This window comes from Fringilla coelebs (assembly GCF_963513975.1).
Source record: "Fringilla coelebs genome assembly, chromosome: 28".
NCBI lineage: Eukaryota > Metazoa > Chordata > Aves > Passeriformes > Fringillidae > Fringilla > Fringilla coelebs.
Genome location: NC_140054.1, coordinates 2,515,003 through 2,536,559, shown reverse-complemented (window position 1 = coordinate 2,536,559; position 21,557 = coordinate 2,515,003).

The window sequence follows — 21,557 nt, the reverse complement described above, 5'->3', positions numbered from 1 at the left end:
TCGGCTGCGTGGTTGGTTACTCGGTCAGAAGCATCTTCCTAGCAAGGATGCACCAACCTTCCAAATGCAGATGGTGCTGAGGCTATTGTACACACAGGGGTTTGCTGGTAAAACTGTCTGCAGCAGTGTCTGTCACCTCTGAGGTGAGCTCTGTCTCCTGTGCCCATCCACCGAGCTTTGCTAGCCAAATTATATCACCACGCTCTGGTGCTCTCTTCAGGATGTGGTGCATTCCAGTAGTGTATGAAACAGCAGCAGTGATCTTCCTTGTCTGCTTTATGTGTTGAAGGAACCTAGAGACTTCATTATAAAAGGAACTTATATTAGTGTTGCATAGTTACCTGCTTGGAAGGCACGGAATGACACAGTTCAACTTGCTTCCCCAACTTCATTCTTTGTCTCTGTCCTCTCCCAGACAACTCTTAACCACAGCATTACAGACCATGGCACTGGTAGTGACAGACACAACTTTCCTGCTGGCTTGGAGCAGGTTATCTGTGGAGTTTTAAATGTTCTGCATATTCAGGGTACTTGCAGAGCCTTGTGAGCAGAGGAAAGGTCTAAGTCAGACAGCATGGGCACCTTAGGGGAGTTCTGAGGCATGGTACAGACCCAAAGGGTGACTGTTAAGAAATATTTCTGTATCAAAACACTTTAAACCAGCAGCTCAGAGCAGGGAACACCTGGAAGCCTTCAGCTCTGAGATGCCAGCAGCCAGGAATGGAAAGTGTCTTCTCTTATCTGGACAGAGCACAGGGCCATAAATCTCCAGGACATTCTGGGAGCTGCATTTGTTTGTGCCACCTTCTGCCTTGTTAGGTGTCTGGGATAGGTTTCAGGTGTTGTTGGTGAGCCTCTAGCTGATGAATCAGTTGGTTAATTGTTCATTATAATTACGTAATGATTGTTTTTTAACTCTAGAGATTTTGACAAATGCATTTTTAGTACTAATAAACACACGCTCACATACATATACCTGCCTACAAGTTCACATGCAGATGCACACCCAGGTGAGGAATAAATGCTAGGGGAGTGTCTGCCCTGGTCTTTTCAGAGGCATCCAGCTATGAAAACATCTCTCACTTGGAGGAGAGGTGTGGTGTGTCCTGCAAGACCTGGGCAGGGGCAGGAATTCTTGGACAGGAGTAACAGGTGGGAAAGGGCTCTCCACAGCATTTGCATTACTGAAGACCCCCAAAGATGGTACACTGCCCTTCATTTTGGAAACAAATCAGCAGATGACAGAACACTCTTGCTGAACACAAATGGGAAGGTCCCCTCTACCTCTCTCCTCACTCATGCCCCTTCTCCTGCAAGGGTAAGACCAATCAGCTGCTCATCCAGTCTGAGAAGGATTTGACCAGAAATAGAGCTGTGTCCCAGCTTTGTGCCATTGTCCCTAAATATTTCCCCAGCATGACCTGGGGTGTTTAAGAACCAATGCCTGCAGGAAGGGAAGGGCACAGGGGGATGGGATGATGGGAGGCAGTGGGCAGAGGTGTCCAGAGAGCCACAGCTTCCATGTTTGCTATGTGTGTGCCAATTTCCTGTGTCTGTGTCCTGAGGGCTCCCTGTTCTTGGACCAGTAATATTTTATTTTACAGGGACCAGCTTAGACAGGCCTGCTGCAATTCACACTGCCCCAGCTGCTGGCTGGGGAGCAGAGCTGGGAAAGGGCTGACCAGTTCTGCTGGCAATCCCTCTCTTTTGGCCCAGAGCAACCAGTGGGTCCTTGTTGTGCTCAGGTCTTGAGGATTAAGGACCCAAACCTCTGCAGCCATATTTACAAACACTCTGTGTGACCCATCTAACCCCAGGCTTGTGTCTCTGCCCTGCCATCTGTCATCAGCCCAAGGACAGACTGGCCTTTCTGGGAAGGCAGATAAACTGCCAGATCCAGCCCTTGGGCTCTTGGTCAGTGAGCCCTGACTGAAGTCACCACATCAGCCACCTCCATCAGAGTGTCATTCGTGGCTTCCTGACATGGGACTTCCCAATGTCTTGGGGTGATTTCATGGTGAACTTTATTCCCTAATAATTTGCTTTTTGCCCAGAAATGGCTGCTGTAGCTTTATGATGGACCAGGGTTGAGTGGGGAGCCTTGGGCTCCTGCATAGTTGGGTTCAAACCCTCTCTCTCCAGTGTGCTCAGGCTATGGTGTGGACCAGAATATTGTTCCTTTTTTTGGATTAGGTTTTTTGCTAGCTTGAAGCAAGAAGTTTTTTTTTTCTCTTCCCCTAGCCTGGAGGCTATACTGGGAATCCTCTTAGCAGCTTTTTGGGTTTTTTCCCTTGAAGTGTTTCTGCTTTGATTTTTTTTAATTTCTTTTTTTGGTCTATCTGGGGAGCTGGTGGGGGGCCTCCCTGAACCTGAGACCTTGGAGAAGCTGAACCAACATGAGAAAGGACACTGGAACCCACCTGCTTTGCCTGCTGTGAGGAGCCCCACGCCAGAAAGGTTCCCCTCGATTCTGCCCAAGCACTGTGTGAGCTCCTGTTCCCCTCCTTCCCTGAGACAAAGGGAGACAGCTGCCAGCTACATGGTCTGGGGAGGGGTGGAGGTTAAATTTTTGAAATTTTGATATTATTTCTTCAGTCCTTTTCTGTGCCTTGCAGGCACCCCTCTGTTTTTCAGTTTGCTTTTTGTTTTTGTTAATAAACAGTTTTGTTGGTTTTTTTTTTCACTTTCACCCACTGGTATTCATTTCTCATTGGAAAAAAGGGATTACTGGAACCTTTCTCTTTAGAGGAAACACTCATTTCGGAGGGTTTTCTCCTAAATTTGTCTCCAAAGTGAGACAGCCAGGTCTCTACTGTACTGGCTGTACTGGTATCATCAGCCCTGTGTTATCAGGGCTGCATTACCCAGGCTGGGGATTAGTCAGATTGCTGCTCCAGTGGCACCAGTTTGCCTTGGTGTGACTGGGGATGTGGCAGCACTGCCCAGGTGTCTTTGTCCCAGGTCAAGGCATCCATGTGGGTGGGCAGAAGTTCAGGGATCTGACCACCAGCACTTGGCAGATCTTTTCTTTTCCCTTTTAGGAGTCAGCCTGATTCACAGCTCTGTGTCACCATGACTTTGTGGAGGTGAGGTGTTCCCTCCACATGTTTGATGCCTGATCTCATGCACTGACTGTGCAGCTCCAGTGGAATTCCACTGGTAAATTCCTACCCCCAAGCTCCCCAGGGATGAGAGCTAGCATGGGCATGTGCTTTCTGTAAGCACAAAGACTTTCATCTTGCAGGGTTCACCAGCCCATAGCCAGCTCCTTGCTGGTGGCTCAGGCTCCTGGGAAAAAGCTACAGAGGAAATGCAATGGTTTTGGACCATGTCATATATTATCTCATTTTCTTTAGGTGTGAGAATCTAAAATAAACTCAGGCATCCTGCATGATCTGAGAAGTTCTCCTTAGCAATACTGATCTTTCACCTAGTTTTTCTGTAGATCATAACAATTTTTTATTCTAAGATAACCAGTAGGATTATTTTTTTTTCAGATACAATGAATATGATTTATGTTCCTTTACTATACAAGTAAAATCCTTTGAATTCTCCCTCCAGAGACCAATCTGATCATGCAAAAGAATACTGCCAGGCAGAGGGAGGCTGCACAGATCTGTTGGACTTGGAGGGTCCCAGGGCCCACACTGCCCACCCCACAGGGCCTGCTTTTCCCTTCCTGGTGCATCTGATTCCTTCAAGTCCTGCCTGGGGACACATCCCTGCACTGCCAAGAAAGCTTTTCTACCTAATGTTTGATTGTCTTGGGACATACACTTTAATTAAATATTCACCATCAGCTGCTGAAGGTGTCTGTACCAGATCTAGAAGGATCCTAAGGAGTCTCTGCTGCACATCTAATGCTTTCCCAGCAGACTTGTTTATTGACAGCCAGGAGATGAGAAGGAGGTGCAATACACTCATTTTTCATTTGTCTAAGGACCATTGCAGTTTGCAAACTTCAGCTCTGCAGGTGAGAAGTCCAGCAGAGACTATGGTGCTCTAAATACTGAACCAGGAGCAAATTCTGATGGAATTTCTTCATTTTGGCTTTAAATAAGTATGTCAACAAGCCAAGATTTAGAAGTTAAATTAAATATTAATTTTCTTTATACCAAGTTACACTTACAGGTGTCTCTGACAAAGAGAACTGGCCAACAGCAAATTCTTTGAGACACCCTGGTACCCCAAACATATTTGTTGTCCCTAGATGGGTCTGCCATGGCCAATTAAGGTGACAACTGCCATTCACTGGGCAGGATGTGGGGAATTTGTGGTTCCATCAGGGTGCCAGCATGGCCCAGCAAGGAGCTGTGGTGGATCTGAGCTCCCTGGGGGCTGTGAGCTGGGCAGAGCAGCATCTCCTGGGAAGGTGCCCCAGCCACTGCCTGCCTGGTGATGGTCTGTGGAGCTGGCACCCCACAGGTGATTTACAGGGAAGGACTTTGCCCAGCACAGTCATGGTGTCCTGCCATCCCTCAGTACATGTGTCGTGCCAGCATGGAGCTTCCTTGGGCAAATGCCTCTTAGATGAGAGAGATGGGATGAGTGTGGCTTTTCCCATTTCTCATTTCTCTGAGAGCAGCTATGGCTGTGCAGCAGGAAAGACTTTTCATTAAGATTTTAAAAACACCCAGATATTAAGGAGGAAAAGCAAAGAGCTCAGATGTGGCTCCTCTCTGGGCACCAGTAACTGCACAGCCACGCAGCAGCCACACCCAGCAGCAGCCCTGAATCTCCTCTCCCTGATTTCTGCCTGGTAAAAGGCTCCTCCAGCTGCTACCTTAGCCTGTGATTCTCATCTGCATTTAGATGGAAACACTTGATGAAAAGCAGGAGGTGCTAGGCAGAGCCAAGGGGTGCAAACAGCCCATGGGAGGGGGCAAAGGGTGGGTTGAGCCCCCTGGGTGCAGGGACTGGTCTGCAGCCAACAGCCAGCTCTGGGGAGCCATGAACCCTGCTGGGACGCCAAGGATGGGAAGGCTGTGCTTCCTCTCAGCTCTGTGAGGTGCTGGGTGTGCAATCTCCTTGCACATGCTTCCTGTGTGCACTGATGTGGGCTCACTTGCCCCTCAGCAGCATCTCACCTGCCAGGGCCACTAAAGGGTGCAAGGGAGGCTGGGGCCAGAGCCAGGCAGGAGGGGTTGGTGCTCCCTGAGGAGTGGCAGCACAGCTGATCCCAGTGCCCCGTGTGCTCCAAACACCAAGCTGGCTTGCTCAGGTTGTAAACAACTTTTTTTTTTTTTTTTTTTTTTCCCTCTGGGCTAATCTTGCTCTGTGGGGGCAGATAACATCACTGGAATTTTTCCAGTGTCCTTTGCAAGAGCCTCCTGCTTTGGACTTTGGCTGAGACGCACATGAATGAGACACGAGCTTCCTCAATTGCTTTCTCTTGTTTGCTTTCCTCTGGGCCTGCTTCCTGCTCTGCTCACTGCTTCTGGTTCCTGCTCTCATGGACAGTGACCAGAGCAAGCTCAGCACCACCTCGTTGCTGCATTGTATTTGCAAGGGTTAGGCCACAGTGTGCTCCTGCCAGCCTGCTTCTAAGTTTATTATCAAAGCCTCAAAAATTCGTCAAAGCTATTAGAACATAAATTGTGCTACATTAAGAAGGGAAGAGACTGAGAAACCGAATACCAAGACTACAAGAACTAAATAACAGAAAACTATGAAACACCTAATCTATAACCAATCACATACTCTGAGAAATGCAGGCAGAAAACAAGTGAGCAAGACAAAGGCACTAATCAAGAAGTGTGTGTTTAGTAGTTTGTAAAATCTATAAATATGTGTGTAATGTAACCAATAAACAGCTTCTATTTAATCATGTTAGTCAGTTGTTCAAGAGTCCTAAATTTCCTGCAATACCTTGTGCTTCCCTGGATGTCCCTGTGGGCTGGGACTGGGATGCTGGCAGGAAGCAGAAGGGGCAGTGGGGTCTGGACTCTCCTCACTGATGCTCTGCAGAGCGGGGCTGGCACTTGGTGAGCTCCTGCTCTGCATCCTGACTTATTCCAGGGCAGCTGCTTTGGGTTTAGTCCTGTACCATGGCTGGGGTGGGCTACACTTCAGTCTCAAAGGCCCAGAGGGGTTCTTGTCCTGCAGCAGAGCCAAACCCAGTACAGGTGGTGTGCTACCTGAGCCCCAACCCACCCAGCTGCCTGTCCCAACCCCTCCCAGAGATTCCACTTAATGCCCCTCAAGCCCTCAGGGACATCCCTATAGGGTCTGACAACAGAAAATCTGTCCTGCTTTGGAGAGGGCTGGCAGCCCAAGGACCCCTCAGCCATGGATGTGCCTGAGCCAGAGGGCTCCAGGTGCTGCTGTGAGCGTGGCAGAGCAGGCAGCCTGCCAGACCAGTCTGCCAGCCCAGCCTCTGCCATGCCCTGAGTGTCACCAGCTCGTGCCTCAGCAGGAGTGGTGCACGTGTCACACTCACCTCTTCCCCGTGCTGTCATCCCTCCCCAGCACAGTTCTGTGGCTTGATGCAGCCAGGGAAACTGAGGCACTGCCCTGTCCTGCTGCTGGCCACAGCTGAGCCACCACCCTGCACAGGCCTGGCTTGTGCTCTGTTGGTGTTTCCCACTTCCAATCTTGCTTTCCAGCTGGGAGTTTTCCAGGTTTCTGTATGGAGTCTCTGGTCCACACACCGTGAACGAGCCGGCTCAGGTGTCCAAGGGAGGATCCACTTGCCAAGTCATGGGGCTCTGCTCTTGCAGGGTGCCCTCAGCCCCATGGTTGTCCTGTCCAGGCCCCCCAGAATGTTCTTTCCCTCCTAAAGACAAGGCAAGGAGTCAACCCTTCTCATGTGAGTGACCCAATGATCTGCTTTGGGGTAAGAAGGCTTTGCCCAAGGCCTGGCTCACAGTGCTGCCCAGGCTTGTGGTCATCACTCCACGGCCTTTCTGGATGTCCTGGTCACCACAATTTCCCCCAGGCTGGATTTGAGGAGCAGGTGGACAGAGCAGGCTGTGGATTCTCTGGCAAGAAGCCTGCTGTGTCCTGTCTCATCCCAGGCCAAGACTGCCTCTTCTTGTGTCCCCTGCCATGCCCTGTCCCTCTGCCCACTCCTCCCTGGACCTGCTGTGGCGGTGGGGGCAGTGGAGATGGACAGCACTGGGGCTTTCTCACTCAAGGGCTGCCTCTGTGAGACCCATTGTTCTCTGGGGCAGGGAGCCAGAGAGGCTTGGGGATATTTCTTGTTATCTCCAGGCTCCTGCCCTGCTGCTGTGCTGGAGCAGATTAGCTGTGGCGGTTTCTCTGCTCTGCTGTTGCCTCATGCAACTGACTTGCATTTGGAGATTGGGGCAGTCAGGGCTGTGGTGGTGAGTCTTTGTGGGGGCTGTAGAATGGTGTTTCTTTCATTATCACAGGAATATCTGTTGCTGTTTATCTGCCTTCTCTTTCCTTCGTGTTATGCAACCTCCTTTCGAGATGTCAGTGGTTGTTTCTCCAGGGTTGATGTAGCAACAAAACTCTTGCTGGTATTTCCAGACCCTCATGGCTGTAACATCCAATGTCACACCTGCCCTTCTCTGACTGCATTAAAATCCCCAAGTACTTTTCCACTCCATTAATGAGTCCAGGCGTTGAGCAGGGACTACAGCAAAGCCCTGGGAAGATGCAAGCTTGTGAATGGGCTGGGTGCTGGCAGCTCTGGTTCGTGTGGCCAGGGGAGGATCAGGGCTGGTGACTCAGGGCAACTGAAAGTTTTGTCCTGGGAGAGCTGCCTGGGATCCAGGTCGCTGGGACCTGTTTGTCAGGTTCCTCTATTTGTTATTCACTAGCTCAGTATTCCTGAAAACAAATTGTGTTGTTGTCACCTGATTGGCATCACAGGCGTCAGAGCGTGGAGAGTGGCCGGCGTGGGGAGCCTGTTTGGGTGGCTGGATCCCAGCTCTGCCCTGGCCACGTGCAGCTGTGCCAGCCCTGTACCTGCCTGGGGATCTGCCCCCCACCAGCTCCTCCAAAGCCAGGGCAAAGCACTACAGCCTTTGCTGTCAGAGGAGACCTTCAGACCCTGTTATGTGTGCCTGGGTTTTGTGTGTGGTGGCTGTGGTACTTCATGGAACTGTAGAACCTTCCTGAGATGGAAGGGACCCCCAAGGATCATGGAGCCCAACCGCAGGGCCTGCCCAGAAAATAGAAATAAAAGCTGGAATCCCCAGTTTTAGTGCCTGTGCCCTGGACTGGGCTGCAGACATGCCATGGCAGCAGCTGGGATCCGTGTGCCCCATAATCCATGGGGCTTTTTCCACAGGGATGATCAATCCCAAATCCAAAGCCTGCCCAGAGCCCCCCCAAGCCCAGCCTGGGCATCCCTGGAGCTCTGGCAGCCTCGGGGCCGTGCCCATTCCCTGGGCAGCCTGGGCAGTGCCAGCAGCCTCTGGGGGAAGAACCTTGCCCTGATCTCCAGCCTGAGCTGCCCTGGCCCAGCTCCAGCCATGCCCTGGCTGCTGTCCCTGTCCCAGAGCAGGGATGGGAGCTGTTCCTCCTCTTCCCCTCATGAGTAGCTCTCAGTGTGCTCTGCCTTCTGTCTCCTCTGGTCCAGCTGAACAAGTCAAGTGACCTCCACTGCTCATATTGCTTTTCCTGCAGACCCTTCACTGGGCTTTGAGACAAAAACCCCTGGGTTTTGCTCTCCAGCTGGCCCCTTCCTGCAGCTGAGGTGAGCTGGCTCAGGCTGTGGGCTGATGATGGTCCCTGAGTCACCACTGGGCTGGGGTAGGACAGGACAGAGTCACTACTGTGTGAGAAACTGCTGGTTGCACAGAGAGGAGAAAGAGCTGGCAACAGGCTGGTGGCAGAGCCTGAATAGCCTCAGGAGGCTGCAGACAGTTCTGGGGAGAAGGTACTTGTGGCAGGACAATGTTTCCTTCATTTCCAACAACATCTTTTTGGAGCAGGACATTTCTTCTTGCACCAAGATTAAGCAGAAAAACCTGCCAGCTAAACCAGTGGTTTCACTGATAGGTAACTTTTTGTTTAATACCAAACCAGTCCCATGAAAATATTTCCTTTACTCTGAAGAAATAAAGAAACAATTTTTTCTCCTTGCATCATCCATTCTCCTTTTTATCGCGGTAAAGCTGACAGGGAGCAGGAGCTTCTTGTGATCTTCTTAGAAATACAGAAGAAGACATCTGTTGGTGTTTGTGGTGGGAGAAGCAGAGCTGTGCCTATCTCACTGAGCAGCCCTGCTGCTGCTGCCTGCCTGGGCTTTGGTGATCTTGTCGAGTCACCAGGCTCGAGCAGCACTGCTGGCCTGGTGCAGGGCACGAGTGGAGATCAGCCAAAGCAAAGGGGTTTGTGCCCAAAGGAAGGCCAGTTCTCATGTGGACAGGTTTTCTTTTTAGTTTTTTTTTTTACATGAAGAAAATTGTCTGGATGCTTAAGTGAATTATTCATTTATTGGGAGTAAACTGAAAATGTGTGCTATCCAAAAATGCACGTTGCTGGCCAGTATCCACTGAAATCCATGGGAGTTATTGGCATGTGTGATGTTAGGAAAACAGCTCGTGTTGCTGCTGCCATTGTCAGGATTAAAACTCAACTGCCCTTTTTGGGAACACTGACTGCTGAAGGCATCTGTTGTGTAAGGAACAAGCTGGTGAAAGTAGATGACTGTCAGGTGGGGAGAGAAACCCTCCTGCTGCTGCCACAGCCAGGCTGTGGGCTTGTGAAAGGTGTTTGTAGTTCCACACTCTGCGTGGTGTTGGGATAGTTGGTGATACGGGTATGAGGGGTGCAGGAGGGGTAGGAGCAGCATCCCTCCCTCCTCTCCCTCCCTCCCTCCCTCCTCTGCTTGCCCCATCCATCTCTCTCTGCTGCTGAATCTGTGAATCTATGGGTTGTACATGGTGGGGTTGTCTCCTGTGTATCTCAGTGAGGAAGTGGCCAAGGCCAGACCCTGAGATTCTCCTGAGGTCTCCCTGATGCACCCAGCTGAGACATGAGAGGGTGCCAGTCATATGTTGGCATCCCTTAAATATCTCATTTCCTGACACCAGTGACTGCAAGTGCTGCCAGTTCTGGCCTTGGCAAGGTCTGAGTTGGGCTCTGCAGTTGGGAGCATGAAATGAGTTTAGGGAAAAGTTGAAGGTCTGAAATGGGAAAATCCACATTACAAAACTGCAGTCCCTGGGAGACTCCATTGTAAGGCTGGGGGACATGGAGTTACAGGCCTCTCACCTGGCACAAAGTTGGAGGTTTTGGGTGAGATTTGAGCCACCACAACTCTTCCTGTGTTGCTGGCTGTGGCTTGGTTTTGCTGCTCTTTTCAGCAGCACTGTGAAGGCATTCCCCTGGCTTGGGGTGAGGTGGCTGGGTTACTGCTGTCCTGAGGAAACAACACAGAGAACTGAGCTCCGTGGCTGCATTTTTGCAGGCTGAATTGCCTTCTCACTGGTGTGGTTTTCTGATGCTTTAGGGACTTCCAGCATCACACACAGGAGCTCATCTAGTGCTGGAGCTCTTGATAAGCAGGGAAGAAGGGCTCTGGGCTGGGAAGCAAGGTTTTCTTCTTGCTATGGATCTGTGACATTAATCTGGTCCACTATATCTCATGTGATGGCCTCTCAACCCTGGAAAGCAATCTGGACCAGCCTTAAGCTTCCATTATGCTGGCCCTCAGTCCCCTGCCAGCTGTGCTTCAGGGAGTCTCCATGAGAAGGTTCAAAGAGCAGTGTGCCTCAGGAGCTGAGCTCCCCCAGAGCAAAGAGGAGCACGGGCTGGAGCAACCAGGAGGAGGAGAAACAGCAGGAGCCACTCTGTGTCCAGGGCAGTGCAGCCCCACCAGTGTCTGGCACCTCCTCTGGGCATTTTCAGCTGAATATTGTCAGATAGGAGGATTTGGACTGGGCTTGGACTCAAGAGGACTGGCAAGGTCCAGCATGGATGTGGGCCCTGCAAATGAGCCCAAGGGGGCAGAGAGCTGCTGCTACTCTCCCCACGTGCCTAGCTGATCCAAGCTGCACAGGTTTCTGCAGCATTCCCAGCTCATATCCCCTTTCCCAAAGTCCTGTGAGCAATGCAGTTTCCTTCTCAAGGTGTGGGAGCAGGTGACACAGCACCCAGACTCTGCAGGCACTCCTGGAATGATCAGCATTCGCTGGGGACAGCGTGGAGATGCCTGTGTTCCATGGGTTCACCTAGATCTGGGCTTGTGTTTCACAGCCTCTGCTCTGTGGCCACAGGGAAATGCTTTTGAGCTTGTGACTGCTGGCCAGTGTCACTGCTCAGGAATGTGGCAGGTGTTGCCCATGTGCAGCATTTGGGTCCCTGAGCTTTGGGTGTGTGCTGGAACAGGTGATGTTGGGGAAAGGAGAGGACAAGGACGAGGCAGGTGAGGGGGTCTGTGCACAGGTGGCTTTTCTGGTAGCTGAAAGCACTTGCTGCTCTCTCTCTCTCTCTATTCAGGTGCTGTCCCCAGAGAAGCTGCCTGAAGATATTGTACCTGGGATGTGGTAAAGTCTGTGGCTGCACCCTGGAGTGGTCTGGCTGGAGCATTGTGTTAGAACAAAGCTGCTCCAAACCTGCAGATCAAGGGCTGAATCACTGCAAAGGTCTGCCCTGCTCATTGGGGCTGCCCACACTGGCTGCGAGGGCAGGACTGGGAGCACAGGTCTCACAGGCAGAGGCAGCCTGCTCTGGGCTCTCAAGCCAGCTTGACAAACCTTCCTGTGGCATCCCTGCCTTGTTCTTTGCCTCCACGGGCTCCTCCCTTGGGCCAGGAGATCATCTGTCCTCCTCAGCTCTGTGCCACAGGGAATGGACACCTCTTGGACCTGAAGGTCTCTCTCAGCCTCTCCTCATGTAGAAGATGCTCCAACCCCTTCATTTTTTGGCCCTGTCTGCTCCAGTAACTCCACATCTTTTCTGAACTGCAGTTTGTGCAGCAGTTTCTGGGCACCACTTCTCAGAGATCTTGAGATCTCCTTGGCCTTCCAAGCACCTTTGGGAAAGCCTTGGAGGGTTGTGCTGCTGATGTCTCTTTGTTACCTTTGCAATGTGCACTAGGGAGCTCCCATGGGTGCCCATGTCCTTGTGCTGCAGCCACCATCACCCTGGGGTCTGCCAGGTGCCCCATGTGCTGTCCACTCACCCACTGCTGCTCACTGCACCCTCCTGCTCTGGCTCTGAGCTGCCTGAGAAGTCTGGGGCATGTCAGGGTTTTGTGGACCTGAGCTGTGCCTGGGCAGGAGTGTGGGGTGTGCCTGGGTTGGTGGGGGGCTCCCAAGGCCAGGACAAAGCACAGCAGTAGGTGGGAAGGTCAACTTGAGGTGCTGCAACTGTTCTGTGTTGTTCTGTGCAAAGTGTGAGCAGTGAATTACACATGGAACTGAAGGAAGTGAGGAGAGGTGGCTTTCCCCTGCTAGTCCTTTTGTGGGGTGAAAAGTATGAGCAGGTTTTGGAGCTGGTGACAGCAAGGAGCAGGAAGAGGAAGTGTGAGGGATTATAAATATCTGGCTCTCCAGGGGCAGAGCAGTGAGATACTGGTTTCCATGAATAGGCTCCTGGAGTATGACACTCTCTTCCCTCTTTCGTGTGGCTGTGCTCCAGATAACAGAAACCACTGCTGATTTCCTGAGCTCACTATCTTTGTCATAAAAACCCCAAACAGCAGCAGTTTATAAATAAGGCTTAGGAAACAGAGCTGCCATTCTGAGGAGCAATGAAACCAGCAGCTTGACCAGCTCAACGCTTCAGTTCTGGTTCACAACGAACTTGAGCCATCACAGGAAGAAACCTGAAGCCTTTCCCAAAGAGGAAAGTGGAACTGGGCTGCAAAGCAGACCATGGAAGTGCTGTGCAGAGTCAGGGTCTTGGCTGCTGGGCACTGCCTGCTTCTCTCACTGTGCTTAATTCTTCCAGAATCATAGATTCTCCTGAGCTGGAAGGGACCCACAAGGATCATTGAGTCCAACTCCTGGCCCTGCACAGAACAGGCCCAAGAATCCCACCCTGTGCCTGAGAGAGTTGTCCAAATGCTTCTTGAACTCCCAAGCTCCACCAGAAAACCTACCTGCATCCTGGCAAGAGCCCACAGACACAGTCACCTGCCACTCCAGAAAACACACAGCTTCTGATTCCCTCTGCTTCTGCAGCCTGTGCCATTCCAGGGCTCTGTACTAACACCAGTGGATAACATTCCACCTGGATCTGTGCTGCACCTCAGCCAAATGCTGAGGAAACCTTCAGCAAGACAGCAGGAGCTGAAATGAGTGCAGGGATGTCTGCTGAAGGTTTTCTCAGAGTTCACCCTGTGCCTCTGGCCAGAGGGTCAGCCCTGTTCTGGATCTCCTGGGTGCTGCCCCTTCCCTGCTCTGGGTGTGAGCTGTGCTGCAGTGCTGAAACCCCCAAACATGTGTGAGGATTTCTGTCTCAGCATTGTCCTGGTGCAGGGGAGCAGATCTGACAGGATGGCTGTGAATAGGGAAGCCCTCAGGAAGGGAATTCCTGAAGCTCCAGCACTTGGGGAAAGATATGGATCTTCTGGACTGGAGAGTGTTTTGAGATGTACAGTCATCAGCACAGCCCTGACAGCTGGAGGTGCTGAAGTTTGTCCTGGAGAGCAGAGGAAGGCAGGAGAAGTTCATCAAATCCACAGAGAAGGTGGAGGATGGATCTTTCTGCCAGGATCCTCGTGTGCATCATGGCTAAGAGGCTTCAGCTGCAGGAAGGAGGATTCTGGTGAGACTCAAGGAAGATCTTCCTGCTTGGAGACAGTGCTTTATCTTGTAAGAACTTTAAAATAGGACAGTGCAAGGATGGCTGAGCTACCTCAAACTGGAGGGCAGGCCTGTCTTCATCCAAAGTCCCTGTGATGCCACATCTAGTCTATGAGGTTCTGTGCTCTGTAGGGTGTCAGGGTGTGCTGAGTGCCCAGAGTGGAGCATTTGCCCTTTGTGACTCGTTGTGTGTGGTTTTACAGTTCAGGCCAAGAGAGGACCAAGCTGCTTGCTGCCATGTGGGGCATCCTGAAGCAGAACAAAAAGTCTGTGTGGATAGCTGTGCCACCCAAAACTTGCCATTATTTGCATTTTGAGGAGTCATGTATCTTGGGGGTTGTTGCTGTCAGGGCTTCACACTGATGAATCTTGATAGGAGCTGCCTGGCTCGTGGACTGATCCCCAGAGCTCTGGGCTTCCACAAGGCAAGACCCAAGGTGCAGAAGCTTCTGCTGAAGGCATGCCATGCCATGCCATGCCATCCCCCCTGTCTCCAGAGCAGTGCAGCCTGGCAGAGTTCCCACCTGGCAGGAAATCAACTCCTGGTGCAAGAACAGATGATTTCCAGCACGTTGCCAGCTCTGGCTGTGCAGTTGGGCTTTGCAAGCTGCAGCACTGACAGCACAAGCACTTAAACAAATACTGTCTTCTGCTGTAAGGTTTGTAATTGCTGGCCACAAACCACAGGCAGCTGGGCCTGGCTCCAGGAGAGAGAGATGTGCAAATATTCCTCTGTTAGAAGTTATCTCCAAGATGCTGCCTCAGCTTGGGCCTCCCAGAGAGGGTGGAGAGAGAATGGTTTACAGGCAAAGGTGGATCATCTCAGCACTCTGCCAGGACAACCTGGGGTCATGGGAAGCTGCTCCTGCTCTCCAGTGCTTCATCTTCTGCATTCCAGATGCAAGCAGGAATTTTCAGACAGAGAGAAGGGCACCAGGCTAAAGGAGGGTGTGTGGTGTGCTTGTTGCCAGTCTCTGTGGGCTCAGCTTTGAGGAATGGCACTAGCAAAATGGCACAATCCATGCCAGTTTGAGTTCTGTCACATCAAAAACCTTCTCCATGTTCCCTCCTGGTATTTTGGAACTGACAGCTCATGGCAGTTATGACAATGGGTTCTGCTAATCCAAAAAAAGTCCTGGATATGGAGCTTTGCACAGGTTTTATATATATTTCATGCATTGTAAAATCCTATTTAGTGTAGTTCTTCTAGATTTCCTTGTTTGTGCACCTGAAACTGCAGATGGGATGGGCTGGGATGGATGGGATCCATGGGATAGGGTGGGATGGGATGGGATGGGATGGGATGGGATGGGATGGGATGGGATGGGATGGGATGGGGTGGGATGGGATGGGATGGGATGGGATGGGATGGGATGGGATGGGATGGGATGGGGTGGGATGGCTGGAGAGAGTGCAGATGGACAGTGTCATCTGCCACCTCCTTTCCCTGAAGCAGCACAAGCCTCAGGGCTTCCTGCTCTCCCTGTGCTCCTGCAGCAGGGACACAGGAGAAGTAAGCAAAGAGCACTTTTCTGGTGGACTGAATTTTCAGCCACAGCAGGTTTGTTAAACATGAGAGCCTGCCTGTCCCTAAAAATGGGTCTGATTGCAGTGGAACAGCTCAGGGAGGCCCATGGCTCCAGTGGACCCAGCCCCTGCTGGCCATTTCCAGCTCAGCTGGGAGAGCCAGCTCCCCATTCACAGTGGAGGAACAAGGAAGAAGTGGAATAAGGAATAAAACCACTTTGCCCTCGGCTGAGTGATGTAGCAAAGCTCTACTTTCCTGTGCCTGAGGCAGCACTGGCTCCCTGAGATGATTTTTAGGCAACAGCAGCACTTTCAGCCTCAGATTCAGCCCAGCCAGCTGCCAGTGGCTCACCTCTGGCTCACAGCTTCCTTGGAGAGGGAAGGGAAGGGTGCAGCAGTTTTATCTCCTGCAAGGGCCCTGCTGCTCTGAGCACACCCAGCCTGGGCTCTGTGTGCCCCTGCATCCCTCTGGAGTGGATAATCTTGGCTGTGTGCCTCTCCCAGCCACAGGAGAGCTTTGCTGGGTGTGTTTGGCTGGCTGCAGGATGAGAGAAGAGGAGCAATAGCACTGGTGGGAGCACTGCAGTGAGATGTAGGAAGAACATCACCCTTTGTGTGTCCTGGGCTGCTCAGAGGGCTGACTGCAGGACACAGCTGAGATGGAAATGAGCAGTACTGGGCTTGGAAGTGGACTTCATGTTAGGGCCAAAAGTGGCTGGGAAGAATTTCTTGGGGCTGCTGTTGCTTCAGCTTATACAAACTTAGTAAGAAGTCATGGAACTGGGCCAGATGAATCAGAATTCATTCAGGAAAGAAAAGTTCAGGGTTGTAATTGAACCTGTTTCAGAGCTCTTTCAGAATGAAACACCTCCAGGTTTCCTTTTGAAGTGGATATTTTGAAATCTCAGTGTTTTCCTGCTGTTTGTGATAGCAGAAAATGATCTCAGGCTCAGAAGAGAAACAGAAACTTGGAATCCTTTAAAATAATGAATGCAAAATTTTTTTTCCAAAAAATTGAGATGAAAGTCAAACTCTGACATCTTGAAATTCCTGGTGGAAGGGGTCCTTGCACTCTGTGCCACTTACAGAGAGAGGTCTGAGAGAGATGAGCACATGTCAGTGAGCAGCTCTGACTCTTCTGCTTTTCTTCACCCCATGCAGGGCAGCAGGTTTGTTTTCCTGCCCTGTGCAGCAGAGCCCTCTGTGTTTTGGTGGTTGCTTTCCTTGCTCAGTGCATGTGGCCAGCTGGGAGCAGCTTTGATCACACAGATCATGAGCAGAAAGGAAGAGAAAAATGGAAGAGGGAGCAACATGACTAAAAAGGTGGGAGATGGAAGGAGGAGACAACTGAGAAGGTCAGAAATAGTCCTGGAAAGGCTCCACACCCCATCTCTATGGTGCAGAAGGACCTACAACCTCCTTCCAGGACCTGTGGGCCCAGGAGAGTGCTGGGAACACATCCTGAGGCAGCAGCTCTGTGCAGGAGGTTGTTTTTGACTGAGTGCAGGTTTTTCCCCGAGTTTGTGCACGGCGCTCTCAGGGCTCTATAAATACCTCGGTGCTTCCTGTGGGCTCTGTCAGGAGGAAGCTGGGGAGGAGGCAGCAGCAGCCTCAGGGTGCAGGCAGTGTGTGCTTGGGGGGCAGGGATTGGGGGCACACTGTGCCAGAGCCCCCCTGTGCCCCAGCAGGGCTGGCTGCTGCCATCCAGCCCGGGGGGCAGAGCCAGGCTGGTGCTCCACGTGGGACTGGTCGTGTTCCAGCATTTCTAGAAAGCAGCAAGGGGAAGCCATGGGGGCTTTGGGGGTGAGCACTCAGGAGCTGACAGCAAGGGTCTGCTGGGGCTGTCCCAGCCCTTGTCTGACTGAAGGGTGCTGGCTGAGAAGATGCTGCTTTGAGTGGGGCAGGAGGTGGCACTCCTGGAGAGAGGCTTTTAGGGTGGCTGCAGAGGGTTTGGCTTGCTGCTGTCTCTGACAGCCCTCGAGGGAGCTTTGCAGCCAGGCAGGAGCAGGCAATGTGTCAGGGGTGGCTGTTCCCAGCACAGGCACTGGTGATGGAGGCACCAGTGATGGAAGCACCACTGCTCCCAGCCCAGGCACTGGTGATGGAAGCACATCCACAGCCACCCTGGGCTGCCCTCAGCTGGCTCCAGGGCTGCTGGATGCTCTCTGGGGCTGGGAAGGCTCCAGCCAGCTTCTGGGCAGTCTCTGCCATCTCCTCAGTCTGCTTCCAGTGCTGCCAACTCTTTGCACAGCTGTTTCTGCAGGGCAGCCCTCCTGGGCTCTCAGGGGAAGCTGTGGCTGCTGCCCTGGGCTCTGTGCAGGAGCCCTCCTGCTGCTGGGCAGACTGGGAAGGTGGGCACGCTGCAGGGCAGGCACTGTGCCACCCATGCTTGGGGATGTGGCCAAATGGGATCTCTCTGCAGGGGAATGGGGTGGGTAAGGCCGGCCAGAGCCCCATGCCCGTGGTGCTGCTGCTGGGGGTGTTTCAGGCTGCCCTGCCCAGGTGTCCTGGGGCTCCAGCTGCTCATAGTGACCCTGAGATGTGTCACAAAGTCTCTTTTCCCAGCCCAGTGCTCGAAGAAGGAGTCAGAGCTCTTCAGTTCTCATTCTCAAGGTTCTTTATTGTTTCTTATCTATAAAACTCTTTCTCCTGTCCTGCCTAGGTCTGTTCAGCAGGACAGTCAGAGGCACTCTGCCTGCCCCTGGGTGGTGTTGTTATCTTTTTATACTAAAAACCACCTGTACATTATTTACAATAACTTCCCAATCCCTATCACCTATGTCAGACAGTGAGCTTCTACTCTAAACCAATCCAAAAGTGCCAACATCACAGCAGAAGATGGAGGCCAAGAAGAAGAAGGAGAAAGGCTGGACATGCCCAGATTCCTCCATCTTGCCCCCTGAATCCCCATTCTAAAAACCCCAAAATCTATTTTTCACCCTGTGATAAATTCACTTTCATTCTACTTAAACTTTTGTGGCTTGTAATCCTTCATATAAAGGTTGGTAATTGTTTTTTCCAAGGGCTAAATCAAAGTCCCAGGGGTCTGGGGCTCTGTGCCAAGGTCTCTGAGCCCCCTGGGCAGGGGCTGGAGCCCTCCAGGGCAGCCAGAGGGATTTCCTGGGTTCTGACACAGGTGAGCTTGGGCTGGGATTGTGGGCAGCACCTCAGTTCTTCTCCCGTGTCCTTCATCCCCCAGAGGCTGGGGAGATGGGCCTGGTCCATTTGTGGACACCACAAAAAATGTTTTTGTACTCTTCTTGCCTCTCCAGTATTTCTCCACAATCTTTTGTACCCACTGAGCGGTGTTGCAGCCTGGAGACTGATACAATCCTGACAGGATTTTGAGGGACACAGCTGTTTGAGTTCCTCTGTGACATTTTTCAGTGGCACTGAGTGGTTCAGAGCAGGGATGGAGCCTTGCAGAACCACTCAAGTGCTGGTGTCAGATGTTGGAAGCTCTTCAGTGTCACGGACATATTTTATGAAAAATCCTTTTGCCAGGATCTTTTCTCCTGAGAAGCTGAGAAGCTTCAGCTTCCCCATGTTTTGCTGCTTTGGAATGTGATTTGGAGAATTGTTCACCCAGCATGTGAAATTGTTTTTACTTGATGACCAATGACAGCCAACTGTGTCGAGGCTGTGAGCAGTCCCAAGATTTTATCATCATCCCTTCCTTTCCATTCCTTTCAGCCTTCTGATGAAATCCTTTCTCTCTATCCTTTAATGTAGTTTTAATATATAATATTCTTTTAACATAATATCTATCATAAAATAATAAACCAGCCTTCTGAAACATGGAGTCAAGATTCTCATCTCTTCCCTTGTTGGGGTTGCCTGCAAATTCCACATTTCAGCCCAGCCTCACTCTTGGAGCAGGGCTGTCCACAGCAGGCAATTCCCAGCACTGGGTCAAACTGGCTGGGTCTGCCTCAGTTAGTTTTGAAAAATTCTGAGATGAGGATGGGATGAAGATCTCCCTTTCCATGTGAGCTGCCAGGTTACCCTCAGCCTTTTCTTTGCCATGCTGGCCAGGCTCTTCTCCAGCCCTGGCTGCTGGCACCTGGCCCTGCCCAGTTTCCTCACGTTCCTCTGAACTGGGAGCCACTGCTCCCCACATCCCAGGTGCAGAAAATCCCTTTCCCCAGCCTGCCAGGCACATCTGCTCTGCAGTTTAAGGTTTGGCACATTTGCATGGGTGTGCTCTGGCTTCTCCTACATCAGGCAGAGCCCAAGTCAGAGGGAAGCACCCAGCTGATGTTGCATGCTGTTGTGAGAGGAACTTGCCTGAGGTTTTGCATTTGGGAAGCCCCAGGGCTTAACCTGAAAACAAAATCTGTGCTCACAAAAGTTCTGGTCCCCAAGGAAGCTCATTCAGAGCAGATGCCAGGCTGAGCCTTAGCTGTCACCTTGGAAAAAGGGTCTTGGGTGGAGGCACTTGGACAGAAATGAACCTTTTCAAGCTCAAGAATAGATGGCAAAGTACACCAACCAAATTTTCCCATAATTTTTTTTAAATTATGCTCTAAATGATCTTTAAGCCAATTTGAGGATAATGGAGGATATTTTTGTTGGACTGGAAGTGGCAGTGTTGTATTTACAGCTAAAAAGCAGACTTGCCATGGGAGCAGGGATCAGGTGAGGTGGAGGGGGGGGAGGTGACAGATTTTTAAATTGAAAACCAGCCAAAATTGATATGTGTTGACAGAATGTTTCTGAATTGTGAGTACTGCATTTCCTAAGACAAAGGAACGTGGGGAGGTGTCACAGAGAGACAAAAGCAGCTCCACAGCATGGCCCTGTGCTGGGGCTTCAGTCTTGGCTATGCCAGCCTGATTGTGCTCCCCCATGAAGAGGGGAAAACATGTAGGACAGGAGCCAGGGAGGTGTGAGGAAACCATCCAGAACTCTTCCACTGACCAAGTTCCCTTTGAGGGGAGGCTGAAGAGACAGAAGGAAAATTTGAGTGTTTTCTTGTGTTTGGATCAGAGGATGGGAAGTGACTCTGTGATAACAGCAGAGCTTTCCAGGCAGCTGAACGTGTGTGCTAAGTAAAACAGCTAAAAAGCAAATAATGAGAACTGCTGCAGCTAGAGTTCTCCTTTGGGCTGTGGGTGCAGCACTTGATCTGCTCTGCACACACTGCCTCATTTCTCTGACATCTTCTTTGCAGAGTAGCTAATGGCAAAATAGTGCATGAGAAATCACTCCTGGGTTCCCACTTGGCTTGCAAGGATGAGCTGAGAGATAGCTTTGCTAGACTTGAAGTTTTATTTGGGAGGACAGACCTTTAGGTTTCTACCCACCTTTTCCAGCCCAAAAGGTCCCCAAAGCTCCTCCTGTGCAGGACCATGTTCATCCACTCAGCCTCCGGGTAGATTTCTGCCATCCCTGTGATTTGGGAATGTTTCTAGAAGCTCTGTCTTCATTCCCTGTGTGTGGCATACAAAGGACACACCGTGGATTGCACCCTCCTGCAGGGTCTCAGCTGGTCTGGCTCCTGGGGATGGATCCCCTGGGAATCAAGGACTCTGGTACAGCTCCTGCCTGGTGTCACAGTTCCTGGTACAGCTCCTGCTTCTTTGCAAGAGGGAAAAAAAAATAAATAAATGTGTTGTGCAGTGGAAAGGTACAGCTTGTGCTATGCCAAGGACAGAGGGAAGGGAAGGAACACTGAGTGTGGCAGGGAGGGGATGAACTGTCCCCTGCACAGATCTTCCATTTCATGCATGCATTTCCCTCCATGGCTGGAGCTAATCTGAGTGGAGCCTTCCATGACCCTGCCAGGGCTCCTGCCCTTGGTGGCACCTTCCTGCTTGCCCCTGTGCCAGTGCAAGGAAAAATAACCTTGCAATTGTGCTTTGTGTTGGCCAAATCAGCTCTGTGTGCTGGCTGTTTGTGTGCCTGGTGCAAGGCAAGGGGCTGTTCCACTGGGGCTGGGAAGAATTAGAGGAGTTTAAATTGCAGGACTGCATGGGGCTGAGCAGAAAGTGGAAGAAATGAGCCCACAAATCCCTGGAGTTGGCTGGCATCTATCCAAGCAGTGCCTGACCTGAGTCCAGCACCCACTGCCTGTGAGCTGAGGCTGCTCCAGCTGCTGAATGACATGCACCTGGCTGGAAGGTAAATATTCTTGCTCTCTCTTCTTGGGTTATTGGAAAGGTCAGGGTCCTGGGGGAGTTGGTGCTGGGTCTGAGCAGTCTGGGACTGTTTGTCCTGACAATGCAAGTGGGCAGGTCTGGGATCAGGCTCTGCTCATTTTGCTCAGAGGAGCAGGAGGAAAGGAAGTAATTTCTGCAA